Source organism: Equus asinus, chromosome 18 (assembly GCF_041296235.1).
Source record: "Equus asinus isolate D_3611 breed Donkey chromosome 18, EquAss-T2T_v2, whole genome shotgun sequence".
NCBI lineage: Eukaryota > Metazoa > Chordata > Mammalia > Perissodactyla > Equidae > Equus > Equus asinus.
Window position 1 is genome coordinate 15,590,650 of NC_091807.1, and position 14,319 is coordinate 15,604,968.

General features: G+C 38.1%; 1 long non-coding RNA gene across 2 annotated transcripts in view; it reads right to left on the reverse strand.

The window, feature by feature from the left end:
* Window positions 1–402: 402 nt before the first annotated feature.
* LOC139040974 (uncharacterized) overlaps window positions 403–14,319 on the reverse strand; it is a 147,237-nt gene continuing 133,320 nt past the window's right edge. For both annotated transcript variants that reach the window (XR_011495359.1, XR_011495358.1), the window contains one exon: window positions 403–2,917. This is a non-coding gene — a long non-coding RNA (uncharacterized lncRNA). The remainder of the gene's footprint in view (window positions 2,918–14,319) is intronic.

Here is a 14,319-nt window from a genome sequence, read left to right on the forward strand (position 1 = left end):
GTCAAGGTCAGTGGTCCCAAAGAGATCCCTTTATGTTTCTGCCTACAAGAATACGGCAGCTGAAAAAAAAGTAGATTTCACAAAACGGGAAATGGGAAACATATTGTGTGCATTTAAAATGAATGATTTGAATATAAAGAAAATCCCTTTCTCCCTCAGTTCACTCTTCTTCCACAGTGAGGGCATGAAACTTTAGAAGGAGTCAAGAGGGCCATAAGACATGAGGAAGTTTTCAACTATTCCAAATCATTATCCATATGTGAATTTTAAAAACCATTACTCCTATGAGATTGTTTTTAATTTCTAAGGCTCCATAGGGCATTCTTTGGTCTTACACCTTGTATTCCTCCTTTGTTTGGATGTTATAAAGCAGTACAGAAACTCTATCGTTCATTCTGATGAATACCTTTATTTACTTGGGAATATGATCTTCATCTCAGAAGGACTAGATGTAACATTTGATACAAAGGTCAACCCTGCTATATTGCTTACAAATTACAATTTTTAATAGCCCTCCTGCCTTACTCTTTACCCCCACCACCCATATGTGCCTAGTATGAAAAGAAGACCTGTTCTTTTGGCAAGTTGACTATAAAACTAGAGTTTTTGTTTAAATGAAAATCATTTTCAATGAGACCTCTCATTAGTTCAATAAATACATAAAGAAAATTGATGGAAGCTGTAACTTGTTACTGCTATTATGTTGCTCATTTGAGAATATGATATTTTAAAATATACTTTCAATTTATCATATCCTGTGCTAAAATATTTTAGACTAAAATTTCTTGTCCATCAAAGAGTATGGCCATTTCCAAGTATTTACTGAGAACCTCTAATGTAAGTCAGTAAGATGTGATGGCCACATAGAAGAAAAACTCATCCCCGATCTGCTGTCTAGTTGGGCGCAAGGAGAGGTTATGCTCTCATGAAAACAGTAATGATAATTAATAAACAATTTCGAAGAAACTGCATCTAGACTTGCCCCTAGTTTTGCAAAGGCCTGTAGAAGCCAGGTTGACCATAACATAATGCGTAGACAAGAGAACACACTCTCCATTTCACTCAGTATTCACTATTGCTTCCAGCCAGTGTGTGCCATGTAGGAATATGGCCCTTGATTTGTCAATTCTTCTGGCTTTTCAAAAATGTAACATTAGGTTTCATACATGAAATCTATCAATTTATAAATTTTGGCCACCAACTCAATTTTTGAAAAAACCAGCACTTTATAAACTAAACCAAAAACATCTGTAGGCCAGATGTGGCTGACAAGCCATCAGTTTGCAAGCCCTAGTCGAGACTAATGACTTGCTTATTACCAGCATCGTTCAATTATTTGTGGTTTCTATATTTAACATGCATCCCTCTTTCTACCTGCCTCCCCCTTTCATTTACTTACTGGAGTGTGAAAGACTCTTCGTTACTTTGTTTCCCAGAAAATGCCCCTGAACCTATGGAAATACACTTCTCCAAGCACACAATCATGATACAAAATTATAAGAAATAAGCCTGATACAAATCAGTATATACAGTAGGATACAATTTTGTGAGGATAAGAAAAGAGAGATAGACATGCAGACACATGATTGAAAGGAAATACACAAAAATGTACCCAGTGTATACCTCTGAGGATAGGTAAATTTTAAAAAATAAATTTCTGTGTTTTTGGCAATAAATGTATATTATGTATACATCCATTAAAAGAATTTTCGGAGTACACTTCTCCTAGAGGTGACGAGGTGAGGATATATGGGAGGGAAGGAATGAGAGGAATACATATTTTTTTCTGAAGGAAGTGACAAGATTGACTATGTAGGGCCTTTTCAAATACAATTTATCTCCCCCTTTATTTTCAAATTATAAATGCTGTAAGAATAACATTAATTTTCACCAACAAATGTACAATTCAGTTCTTTTCTCTTTTAAAAGGTCGGTGCACACTGGTCACCAGGCCTGTCCCATCCTGGCATCATGGAAAGAAGACATTGCTCTGAGAGTCTGCAAAGCACGTCCCACACAGCGCCATCTTTCAGGCTGGTATCACCTGAGTTTTTGAGGCCTCATGTATCACCCTGCTCACCCCAATGAGCATACACATACACAGTTCACTTTGACAAGTTGGAGAAAACTATGATATAGCTGAGAATTCTCAAAAGAGAGCCTCCATAGAGTGGGCAGACCCATCTTATGGAAACATGCACACACATCATCAGATGTGCCTTCATTCCTCTGAGCTTCATCACATTCTTCCAGAAATGCACATCTTTGCAAATCAATGTTATCATAGTCATTTAAAAATATTTTTGAATAAATTAATACACACAGAGACTAATGCAGATAATTAGGCATATACATTATATTTATATTACATTTTCAAGTTTACTATTGTACTTTAAATTTGTCTCTTTTTAAAATTTACTTCTAGTTTTTCTTTCAAGATAACGCTTCCTACACTTCTTTCTCACAACCTCTTCTTTTCTGTTGTTTTTGTTTTCACCTTTTCTTTCTCCATTTTTCTCCCTGAAAACTTCCAATGGTAGCTGGGCATGAGAAGAAATCTACATTTATATATTGAAGCAAACCTCATCATTCATAATAAATGGAAGAGGAAAAACTAAAATTCATATACATTCATACACACAAAAACATACTTCTTAATATTTAAGTTGTACTTAAGAGTGGATTTGATTATAAGTGACAAAATGACAAGCAAATACAATTTACTTTTGTTAAATAACAATAAGTTCAAAGGTAGGCATTTTCCAGCATTGGTTTAGCTATTCTGAGAGGCCATCAGGGACTAAGGCTCTTTCCATTCTTCTCCACCATTTTAACAGTGTTGACTTTTATCTTTTTGCTTGTCATCTCATGGTTATATGCTCCAGCTCATGCTCCAGCTCCAGACATCATATCAACACTGTAAAAGAAAAGAAGAGAAAAGAAAATAGAAACATAAATAGTAGTACCAGCTGCTTCACCCTTTCCTAAGAAAGATAAAGCTTTCCCAGAAGCTCTTGTAGACATTCATTTCAATCTCGTTAGTTAGATTTTACCCTTTAAAACCATTAGAACCATGCACATGGCCAAGCCTGGCAGCAAAGAAAGTTAGGAAAGAGAATATATACCTAGAGAAATTGCTTCATCAAACAAAATTCGTGTTTTGCTAACAATAAGAACAGGAAAATAGATATTGAGTAAGCAAATTACAGCATTTGCCACAGTGACCTATTTAAAGGGCAGCAAAAGCATTCCTTATTGTCATATACACCAACTCGACTAGACTAACAGGACCCAGTAAGACCCTTACAAACCTATTTGAAGAATCTATTTAAATGATCTCTAATTAGTATAATGATTGTTCTTAGTGGAGTGTGCACTTTTGAAGTGTTTTGATGCCTTTGAAGAAAATTCTCTGAGGATATAAAATTTTTCCTTAGCAAATTTTTTGCCCCATTGATTGGTAATATTCATAAGAAAGAATATGCTCTGCAAAGTAAGCTTGAGCCCAGACCATTTATATTTTACTAATTCAAAGCCAGTAGAGTGCGAATGTTATATTATTACATTGCTTTAAAATAAAGCACGATACTTAATTCAGAGTGTTAAACTCAGATATTGAAGTTAGATATTTAGTAACACACAAGCAGACTAAAACTCCCACTGAAATGACAGATGATTTCATTTCAATTCCCGTATACTTTACAATGTCCTAATAAAGGTAGTTTTAACTAAATGGAAGTAGTCAAAATCTGTGACGTTGAAAATAGTATTTATAGACCATAAACAAGTTAAGTAGGGTCTCACATTGCCAACAAAATAATAATGGTGATTCCAAGTAAGCCTAATTTCCTAATTTCCAAGTTTAGTAAATTCTCTCTAGAAAGAAATAGTTTAACTCATAGGCTCCCACTGTTGCTTTTTTTCTAAGTCTTCTGGAGTGTGCAGATGTCAAGAACCCAAAAGCATCTGAATCACTTTTCCTTTTTCCCAATTATGCCACACCTCTCCATTTTTCTCTCTCCTTTCAGGTCTCTGTACAATGCAGATTTTCCCTGCCCCCAACCTTCCACTGCCTCCCATCCTTCCTCTTTACTCCTCAAATTACCAACCCCACCAATTGTCTCCCTTTTACATTTCCTTGAAGTTTGTTCCAGGTATCTCAGAAAGTCAGCTGCAGAACGAAGGGGAAAGTTCCATAACCCTGACGGAGGGTGCAGTCCAAATGCACCTTATAATTTGGAGCTTGGCCGGTACATGCGTAACAACCTAAATTACTAACACACTGCCTTAAGAGCTTCATGATTTCAGTTTAGTGTTTTGTTTATTTGTTTTAGAAGAGATTCTCAGCTCTTTGCCACTTTTTCTTACTCTCATTTTGTCTTTTTTTCCCTTTTCAGTTTAGTTATTGTTTTTAGATATATGATACCAAATGATTTAAATTAAACTTAATTTCTGGTGACTGAGAAGATTTTCAATTTTAGAAAATGGAAAGGCCTCTGGGTAAATGCCAGCCCCCTTCTCTCCTCTCTTCCACCCACACAAATCTATTCATCCAGCACAAAGCTGCAGTAATAGATTCTGATATGGGCTGCAAAGAAATGAGGGATTTTTCCAAATAAAACTCCCTTTTATTATTTTTTAGGCCTCCTTAAATAGCTCAAGTATGTGTCATTAAATTAATCTTTAAAGTGCCTCTTTAAATGACTAACAATTCTCATTTCAACTGTTATGGCATAAAATTTAAATGCAATTATACACAAAGAAATTGCCTTCTTCCTTTGTACCAGATAATGACAAGGTCATAAGCTGCCCTAAATCTATATTCTTTGCTTAGCCATTTGCAATATAGTTTATTGTAGGTATTAAGTGCTATTTAATGAAATAGCTTATAATATTAAGAGAGTGTTCTGTTCTCTAGAGGTAAAATGGTAGTAATTCAGACCTTTATTCAAAAGCTTTTGAAAAATAAAGATTCCAGCTTGGTTGTGGTGTGTGAATTAATTATGTAGCTATCTGAATATTCCACTCCTACCCATCGCTCTCCACATTTCTGGATTATCAAAACACAGCTTTAAGGCACAACATGGCCTTTCTGAGAGGAGGTCTTGGTTATGAGTACCAGATATTTTTTGTTTAGTTTACTCACATATTCATTCCCTTATGTAACACATGAAATCTGGTTATGCTTTGCTTAAGTTAGGAAGAAAAGGTCACAAAGAAATAAGTTGTCAAAATCAAGTCAACCAGGGCTGAAGTCAGTAATCACTTTAATGACTAATCGCTACATTGGAACTCCTAAAATGCACCAAATAATTTAAGAGAAAAAGTGAGGAGGGGTCTAATAGCTTGAAAATTAGAATTTATGAGTTTGGAAAATTATTTGTTTTCCTGGAACTGGAAATGACTTTGGAGATAATCTAGTACAGACTCTTCGCTTTGTGCTGACTGGAATCCAGAGCAGAGTGACACGCCTGCGGTCCCAGGCCCGTTCATTGCCTGAATGCAGCTCCAAGGAGGGTCGTCTCCCAGTGACCTCCCACTGAAGCTGTGGCCTCTGAGATAATGTCTTAACATTCTTCAGTGGATACTGCTTGACTTGATAGTACATTCAGCATGGTTTTAAACCTTGGCCATTTTCCTTCACAGGTGGGAAACTGGACAGCATGAACATTAGTTGTCTTTAGAGTAGCTTTTAATTGAAGGAAGGCATATAACAATATTAATGTGAGTAAATATCCAAAGCCAAGGTATTTTTAAGAATGTGTGAGATGTGTCCAAAACTAGTAAGAATATTCGAGTCAATATTAATGTCTATGTTGGTTTATGACCTGCTAAATGTGAATTCTCTCCTCAAATACACACATGAATTGGCTGTTGATTATTATTTGACAAGACACATTTTCCCTGCAGCAAAATTCAACATTTTACTACCCGTAGCATTATCCGAAAGCTAATCAATAGTTTTTGCTAAAGCTCCTGGCACTAGAAGCTGATCGTATGCAACACCGCTCGACAGAAAACATAAAATCAGATTTACATGTTTCCGGCCCCCTTTAGAATGGTAGTCAGGTTATAACCAGGTAAGATTTGCCATTGAATCACGAGGTTTTGGATTAGCCGTTAGGACATGGGAGTTTCAGCAAACACTGATTAAGCTACCGATAATATTTTTTACGCTTAATGAGATGGTCAATGTCACATTTGGTAAAAGTGACTGAGAACTCTGTTTTGGTTCAGAAAGACAGAAAAAGGTGAAAAATGTAACAACAGAAACCATCCAAAGTTCTAAGATTTGGCTTTTGGCTCAATTTAATGACTGAGAACTTGAAGAGCAAACTCATATACAAAGTGATTCAAAATTATCCTGGCAGCAGCAGACTTTCAGACCAAGAAAAGAGGCTTACAGGTGATTAAATTGAAAGAGTACCCATTTGCTTAGGATAATCGTTCACCTATAATTCACAGGTGCAGGAAACCAGGATGACGTTCTCTTTTCCAAAATGCTTCTTCAGTAACTTAAACACTATAGAATAGTTGACTGTAAATGCCTCTACAAACTTAAGAATTGAATCATTTCTCCTGATTAGGTGTTTTAAAACTTGATTCTTAGCAATAGTCAAGATATTATGATCACATTTTACAGAGATGACAAAGGGAGAAAGCCAAATGCTAACATGAAAGATTAATTCTTTAATCATATTCTTCTATTGCCTGTGTATTTTTAAATGTTGATATTCATGTTACATCTATCATATATCATACAGACTCAATCAACAACAATTCACCTCTTTAAACTGTTAATAATAAACTACGCACTTATTAACATAATGGTTGATTTGCATCTTAAATCTAATTCCCAATCCAACACTTTAATATAAAACCAAGCACTGAGATAAACAGCATTAGCTTTCCCTTGCTAAAATACCAAGGTTGTCTTTAAAATACGTCAGTTTACTGTTGTAACCTATAAATTAATGTGCCTTATAAATATGCCTTGTTAACTGATTAATGAAATGCTTATAATTGCAAATTGTAAATTAGAATGAGGCAGATGGATAGATAAATGAATCTATTTGAAATGTACTTCCTATTGCATTAAACTAGGCCTTATTTGGGGCTTGGATAATAATAAATTTTCAGGTAATTCGGAGTGATTTTCTGCCCCTGAGTACTGATCACACTCTCAATCAGCCTTAGTGACAGAAATGAGCATTGTTCTCCATGCCTACTCTCAACACATTAACTCAAAATTGATTTTTTTACTCATTTTTCCAGGATGGTGCAATCAGCAGGTGATCACTTCAGGAAGAAAACCAATGTCTTCATTCCAGTTCTTTTTATTTTTCCCAGGCTCCTAACAATGACAGCTTGTGATCACATGTGGCCTACAAACTCACTATGGATGTTAACTGGATTTCACCAACGCGCCTTCCTCTTGCATGTATTTTCTTAATACCTCCCTTTAGACTTCAGCCCCCATCAATTTATTTAACATGAATGTACTAAGTGCTGGCTACACAAAGCCACAATGCAATATTTTAAACAAAAACATAGTCTACATAGGAAACAGATAAACACATGATTTAGTCAAATGCACTAGAAAGAGTACTGAACTGGGGCTGGCTGGATGGTGTAGTGGTTAAGTTTGCATGCTCTGCTTTGGCCACCCAGGGTTTGCAGGTTCAGATCCCAGGCATGGACCTGTCACCACTCATCAAGCCACACTGTGGCTTCATCCCACATAAAACAGAGGAAGACTGGCACAGATGTTGGCTCAGCTACAATCCTCCTCAAGCACAAAGAGGAAGATTGGCAACAGATGTTAGCACAGGGCCAATCTTCCTCACAAAAAAAAAAAGAGTACTGTACTGATGGTCTGAACAAAAAGAGTAGAGATTACTTGAGTGGGACAAAGGAGAAATCGTTTGAATTGATTTTAAAAATTGAGTGAAATGTTGTCAAACGTCTCAGACTGACATATCATTTCAGGCAAAAGGAAAAGTTTGAGCAAATAACGTGGAGTTTAATTCCTCTTTCTTAAAATGTAACGTAAGTCAAATTATATCACTACATCTTTTCTGAAAATTGAGTAGAGTGAATTAAAAATCACTCCAGTGGAGTTACTTCAAAATAAAAAAGAAAGTCAGGGAAACAAAAGGCAGATAAAGCAGACGGTAAAGAAAAGTTTCTCTTGAAAGAAATCAATAAGTAAAACAAAAGCACCTTGGCTTTGAAATTGCCTGCCCGTGTCTGCCAATGGGAGAAAGCTCTAACATGCGCTCTAAAGCAAGAGACGGATCCAGGTCAGAGTGTGTGACTATGTACTTACGTGTCTATTGTGACATTTTTGTGAGGCTCTGGGATTTTGCATAAACACATCGTACCATTCTTGAGATGTGCCTACCATGATATATTTAAGAAGATTATAAAATGTTTGTGGAAAAAGTACAAAGCAGGAAGGGAGGATAATAGAGAGTTGTATCTCATTGACAGAGTTTTTCTCCGGAGTAAATTCAAAACTTAGTTCCAAATGATATGGAAAGAACTAGCTTGAATAAAGACTTGGGTTTGAGTGGGGCCCTTCTAAGTCCCTGTTTTGAGTCTTTGAATAAAGTACTAATTCTACTCATTAAAAAAGGAAATAATAATACCTGTCATACTCAATTCACTCAGTCAGTCAAGTGTCTATGACGCACTACTCCTCGTACACTCTGAGTCTGGTCTTGTAATGGATGAGTGCAATGCATGTATACACTTTGATAAAAGAAATGCTGAGTACCCCACAAATGGGCAATAGCCCCCAAATATTCCCCAACAGCTGGCCTGATAATCCAGTGTACCTTAGCATGGTTTGTACTTGTCTTTTGCAACTATTGATCCCTGGATCTGGCCTTTGGCACAGGCACCTCTGCCTTAAAAGTTTGAATAGACACTTTCTGTATTTCTGTCCTTGCTTTCTATCTCATCCTCTGGCCATGCACCAATGCTGAGCAAGGGATTATCACTTCTTCTCACTCCAGGCCGCATCCTGGTTGGGGCAATAGTGACTGGGCTGCTGTGGGACTGACATAAAACTATAGTGTAACAGGTACCGCAGATGCTAAAATGAGGGTCGTGGGCCTTCCCAGTGGTGCAGCAGTGAAGTTCACACGTTCCGCTTCTCAGTGGCCCAGAGTTCACGGGTTTGGATCCCGGGTGCGGACATGGCACCATATGGCAAAAGCCATGCTGTGGTAGGCGTCCCATGTATAAAGTAGAGGAAGATGGGCATGGATGTTAGCTCAGGGCCAGTCTTCCTCAGTAAAAAGAGGAGGATTGGCAGTAGTTAGCTCAGGGCTAATCTTCCTCAAAAAAATAAATAAATAAAATAAAATGAGTGTCGTAAAGAAGAGACAGTGAACTAATTGCGGATGAAGAGCATCTGAGAGGGATGGAAGGCATCGAGATTCAAGGACAAGGAAAACAAAGTGCCAAAGCACCAGGGCAAAGGAGAAAATGGTGTGTCTGGCAACTGCATACCTTTTTTGGATAAGGACAACATAGATGACTCCTACAATTCCTTTTTTCTCCAAGAAGCTATTAATAATTTGGAAAAAGAAAACAAGTTAGACATGAGTTAGAGGACTAAAATTGCTATAAGGAAATATAGTAGCAGCTGAGAAGACTGGAAAAAATTGTTGACAAGATACAAGATTCTCAAATGACATTCTTTCAGAGCCCAACTGAGATTAAAAATCTCAAATTCTCACGGTTTTGTGATTTTGCCATCATCACTTGTCAATACTAGAATCAAAGACCAAGACAGGAGACAGATAAGCACGATGAAGTCAAAGGACAGATTTAACAGAGGATAATGAGAGAGATGAGGAAAAATGTGGAAACTGAGGACAGAGAGAGGTTTCTTGTCTCAACAAATTATGTGACTATAGATGCACCTTATAAACCCTAAAGCTCTGTGCAGATGGGAGGCACTGTCTTTATTATTTTGGGAATATTTCTATGTGTCCCCTTAAATTACTTGGAAAATGGTTATAGGTGACAACCAGACAAGGAAAGAACATACACAGGACATGTGCTATGTGCTTTCATGTCAATTCACCAAAAACTTACTAGGTAATTAGAATTAAGACCCAAAATCTGCCCTAGAGAAACTTACTGTCAATCACGGGAGACAAATATGTAATTAGAGAATTTCAAAATAACATGCTAAAATCCTCATTAAAAATGGGGAGAGGAACTTAGCCCATTCTTCCCAGAGGAGATGAAACTAAGGAAATTTTGAAATACAGGTAGAATTGAGAGAGAGCTGGAAGGATGTTTCAGACAGAGGGAACGGCATGGGAAAGGGCAGGAGCCTGGAAACAGCATTTAGGTAAATTATCAAATCCAAGAAAATAGTGTGCTCTAGGATAGTTATATTATCGGTAAAATAGAGAAGAGCCTATAGAGATACCTTGGATTAATGTTCACGAAATCTTCACTTTCCTGCTCCTTCTCACTATGGAAATAATGTATTTCACTGTTCCATTGATTTTAGAATTGCCCATACGATTAACTGTGATATATAAGATACTAGAAGCGATGCAAGCAAAGGCTTGAAATGCGCTTGCTTGTTGGCCACTTGCTGTCTTGCACCTCTGCCAGAAGAGCATGCCCTGACTTGCCCACTCTTCCAAGGAGAATGGAAGACGTGTGGAGGACAGCCACCCATCCACCCACAGACCTGAGGCTGGAACCAAACCAGCCACGTCCAGCCTAGACCATCTCATGGTAGACATATGAGGGAACGTAAATGATTCTTATTTTAAACTTCCCAATTTTAGAGTGGTAGTTATGTAGCGATAGCTGCCCATACATTGTTAAACAAGGTTGTGTCTGTGTTGAAATGCTTTTTCTTGTTTTTGCTTCACATTTCTACAAATATATTGTTTACTTTTGTAATAAAGAGAATTTTTAAAAATAAATCATATATGTAAAAAATATAATTTATGACATGAGAATCTCTCAAAAGGCTCTGATATCTGGTATAACGTCTGGTATCTTTCCTCTTAACCAACTGTCAGTCATGAACTTTATCTTGAGGGTTATTATTTTTGTGTGTGTGTGTGTGTGTGTGTGGGAAAGACTGGCCCTGAGCTAACATCTGTTGCCAATCTTCCTGTTTTTGCTTGAGGAAGATTGTCGCTGAGCAAACATCTGTGCCAATCTTCTTCTATTTGATGTGGGATGCTGCCACAGCACGGCTTGACGAGTGGTGCTAGGTCCATGCCCAGGATCCATACCTCCAAACCCTGGGCCACTGAAGCAGAGTGCATGAACTTAACCACTATGCCACTGGGCCAGCCCCTTGGGGGTTAAGGTACAATATTGTCACTCTCAGTTGTATTTGAGGGCCCACATGTGGTGAAGCAAAATCCTCTGAGGCTCCTAAGACATTTGTTCTCAACAAACCGCTCTGGTTACTCCCTCAGGAAAAGACGAGGCCCATTTAGGAAGTGGAAAAAACAGAGAGAGTTGATTTAATACAATTAGACAATTCTATGAAAGTGCCTAGTACAGTGTCTGGTGCGTTGTAATAGATGATCAAGCAGTGTTTGATTCACGCTCAGTCTCCCCTAGTATTCCCATTAGTCAGTTTCAGAAAAGCCCTCCTGAGGATTTGCAAGGTCATGCTCATTTGCATTTTGGTTGTGGCCCAGGTAAATTGTGCTGTCTCTTCAATGATGCACTTAAGAGAACAAAAGTCAGGAAGGTTCTGGCCTTCTGGATTTTCACGGAACCTGCAATGTCTGTTTTGACATTTGGGTTTCTGATTTTCTGTGATCTGTCATTTCTGAGTGCCACAGTGAATAAGTACAGCCATTAAACAGCTGCACAATTGGGGGGACTTTTCACAGCCCAGTCTCAGGACTCTACAGGCCATCAATGAGGATTAGGCACAAGAAAACAGACAGGCGTTTTAATTTGAGTAATATTAACACTCACAAACTGTCATATTATGGAAATCGTTGGCAGTGTGTGAGCTCTGCTGTTGAAGCAAAGGCAGCAAAAGCAAAACACCCAGAGCTCGGCATTTCCAGGATGTCCTCAATGCTGGCAGCTGACAGAGTCAGGTGAGCATCCAGCGCGGCATTCAGGAGGAACAAGAGCCGGACTGAGGGAGACATCTAGAGGAATCGCCAGCAAGCCGCCAGATTCTCTAAAGCACCTTTGTCTTGTTAAAAGACATGTCTATGAAGATGCTGTCGTGTTTTGGTCCCAGGTCATCAGCCAGCAATGTTTCTTCATTGATGAAAGGACATTGCAGAGACACCGGAGGGTCTAATACATCTATAGCACAGTTCCTGAATTCAGGGACTCTTGAAGGAACTATTTGTACACACAGGAACCTACCCCAAAACAATAACTGAAGTACACATGGGGAGATAACATGTAAGTGAGCTTAATATAGCTTAATATAGCTCAAAATTCATTTCTGAATACTGTAGCAATAAAGTTATTAAGTCAGGCTAATCATGAATAACTCCTTGGAAGAAATTAATTTTGAGAGGAGTTTTGACAGAGATGAAGACAAGGCTTGTCTTTGTGTACAAAATGGAAAAATGCACAGACAAGAAAAGCAAATTCAGTATTACCTGCATGTCTGTAAGTGCTAAGACAAAATCATAGGGCACAAAGAGGAAAAAAAATGTCAAGGGCATAAAGTCAACCTTGTGCAACCTCACAATTTGTTGATATAGTTTCAAGCTTTTGTATTGACTCAGGGGGTATGAATCCAGTAATATCTCTGCCAAATACAGTCCCTCCAATACCATTCCTGAAATCAAAGACTCATGCGCAGTTTCACAGGGGAGAACCACTTGGAACAGAATTGAAGGTCTCCAGAGTTATATGGAGGAAGCGGGGAGTGGTGAGCATCATAATGACAGTAGCTGCAGCTCTCTGACTGATGAGGCACCAGCTGACAACACTCCTGTCCCTTTATGATAGTGTGCTGCTGAGATCACTGAGAAAGGCTAGCTCCAATTTACTAATTAGGACATTGATGAACTGAGAACGGTAAACAACTTTCCCTGAATCCCACAAAAACTCCCTCCTCTCACCACCTCACCATGAAAATCAGACCCACCCACATGCACAGTAGCCAAGGAAGTGAAGTGGGCCTACACAATGGATAAATGCAATGAACATAAAGTTTGTTCCTGAGCTCACCCAAAAGTCCTAAAACGTTGTGGACAGAATTTTGGTAAATCGCTTCTGTATTTCCAGTTTACTTTTATTAAAATATCAGTGATTTTTGTCTTCATTTATTATTATTTTTCAATTGGTCTCCAGCATTTTGGTTTTCTTCTCTTAGTCATGCAGTCAAAATAAAATCATTTGACACCTTATGCCTAAATGAACCTGGAGAGGAATTGTTAAAAGCACCCCTTTGTAATGCTAAGACTCACTTATATACATATCAAAGAGTGAGCTTTCCAAGAGTTAGACATATCCTTATTTTCTTTATTTTATTATTAATCTTACTATCATCTTTATGGTTGGGCTTCTCTGGCATTAGCACTAGTTTATACTTATTAAAAGCAGATGTTATATTCTTCAGTCTAATGATGCATGAAGCAGCAAAGTTGATAAGCATGTTTATGGATGAGAAAATGTACGCACGGCCAAAACAATCTTGGAAAATTGAATTGACTTTTTTACAGCCTAATGATTTTTGAAAATTGATGGAATTTCTACATCCTAGAAAAAGCACCAACCTCCCACATTTTAAGGTATTCTGATGCAAAACAATATTTCCAGATAATTATTTTTTGAAAACCCACCTAGTGAGATTAGAAAGACAGTAGTTCAGGAGAGGGGAATCATGACTAAGGAAATTTTGCAACAGTGGACGTTGCTTAAAACATGACCACAGAGTAACAGCAGCAAGAAGTATAGTAGGATAGGAGATAGAAAGGGAACGTGGAAGAGTGGAATAAAGTCAAGAAGAAGGATGTAGAAATGAAACAATGAGAAGGTAACAATAACAGAGTCCAATTAAGGTTCTGTTTTGTACTGTGGTTGTCCCAGCCAGACACTCATCACCCCCTCAGGATGGTCTCCTGCAGGGACCACTGCCCCCAGCTTTCCTGCACATCACTGCTGCATTCGATTTCATGCACACTGCTCTGAAGATGCCGCTCTCTTGCTTTGTGGTGTAGAGAGATCCTCGTATTACTGCTCACTGGGCAGAATACCTCCTCCTCAGCGGGCATCACCCAATCCCCGCAAGGCCTTCCTCTTTACTCAGCCCCATATAAAATGCTCTGCTCAAGT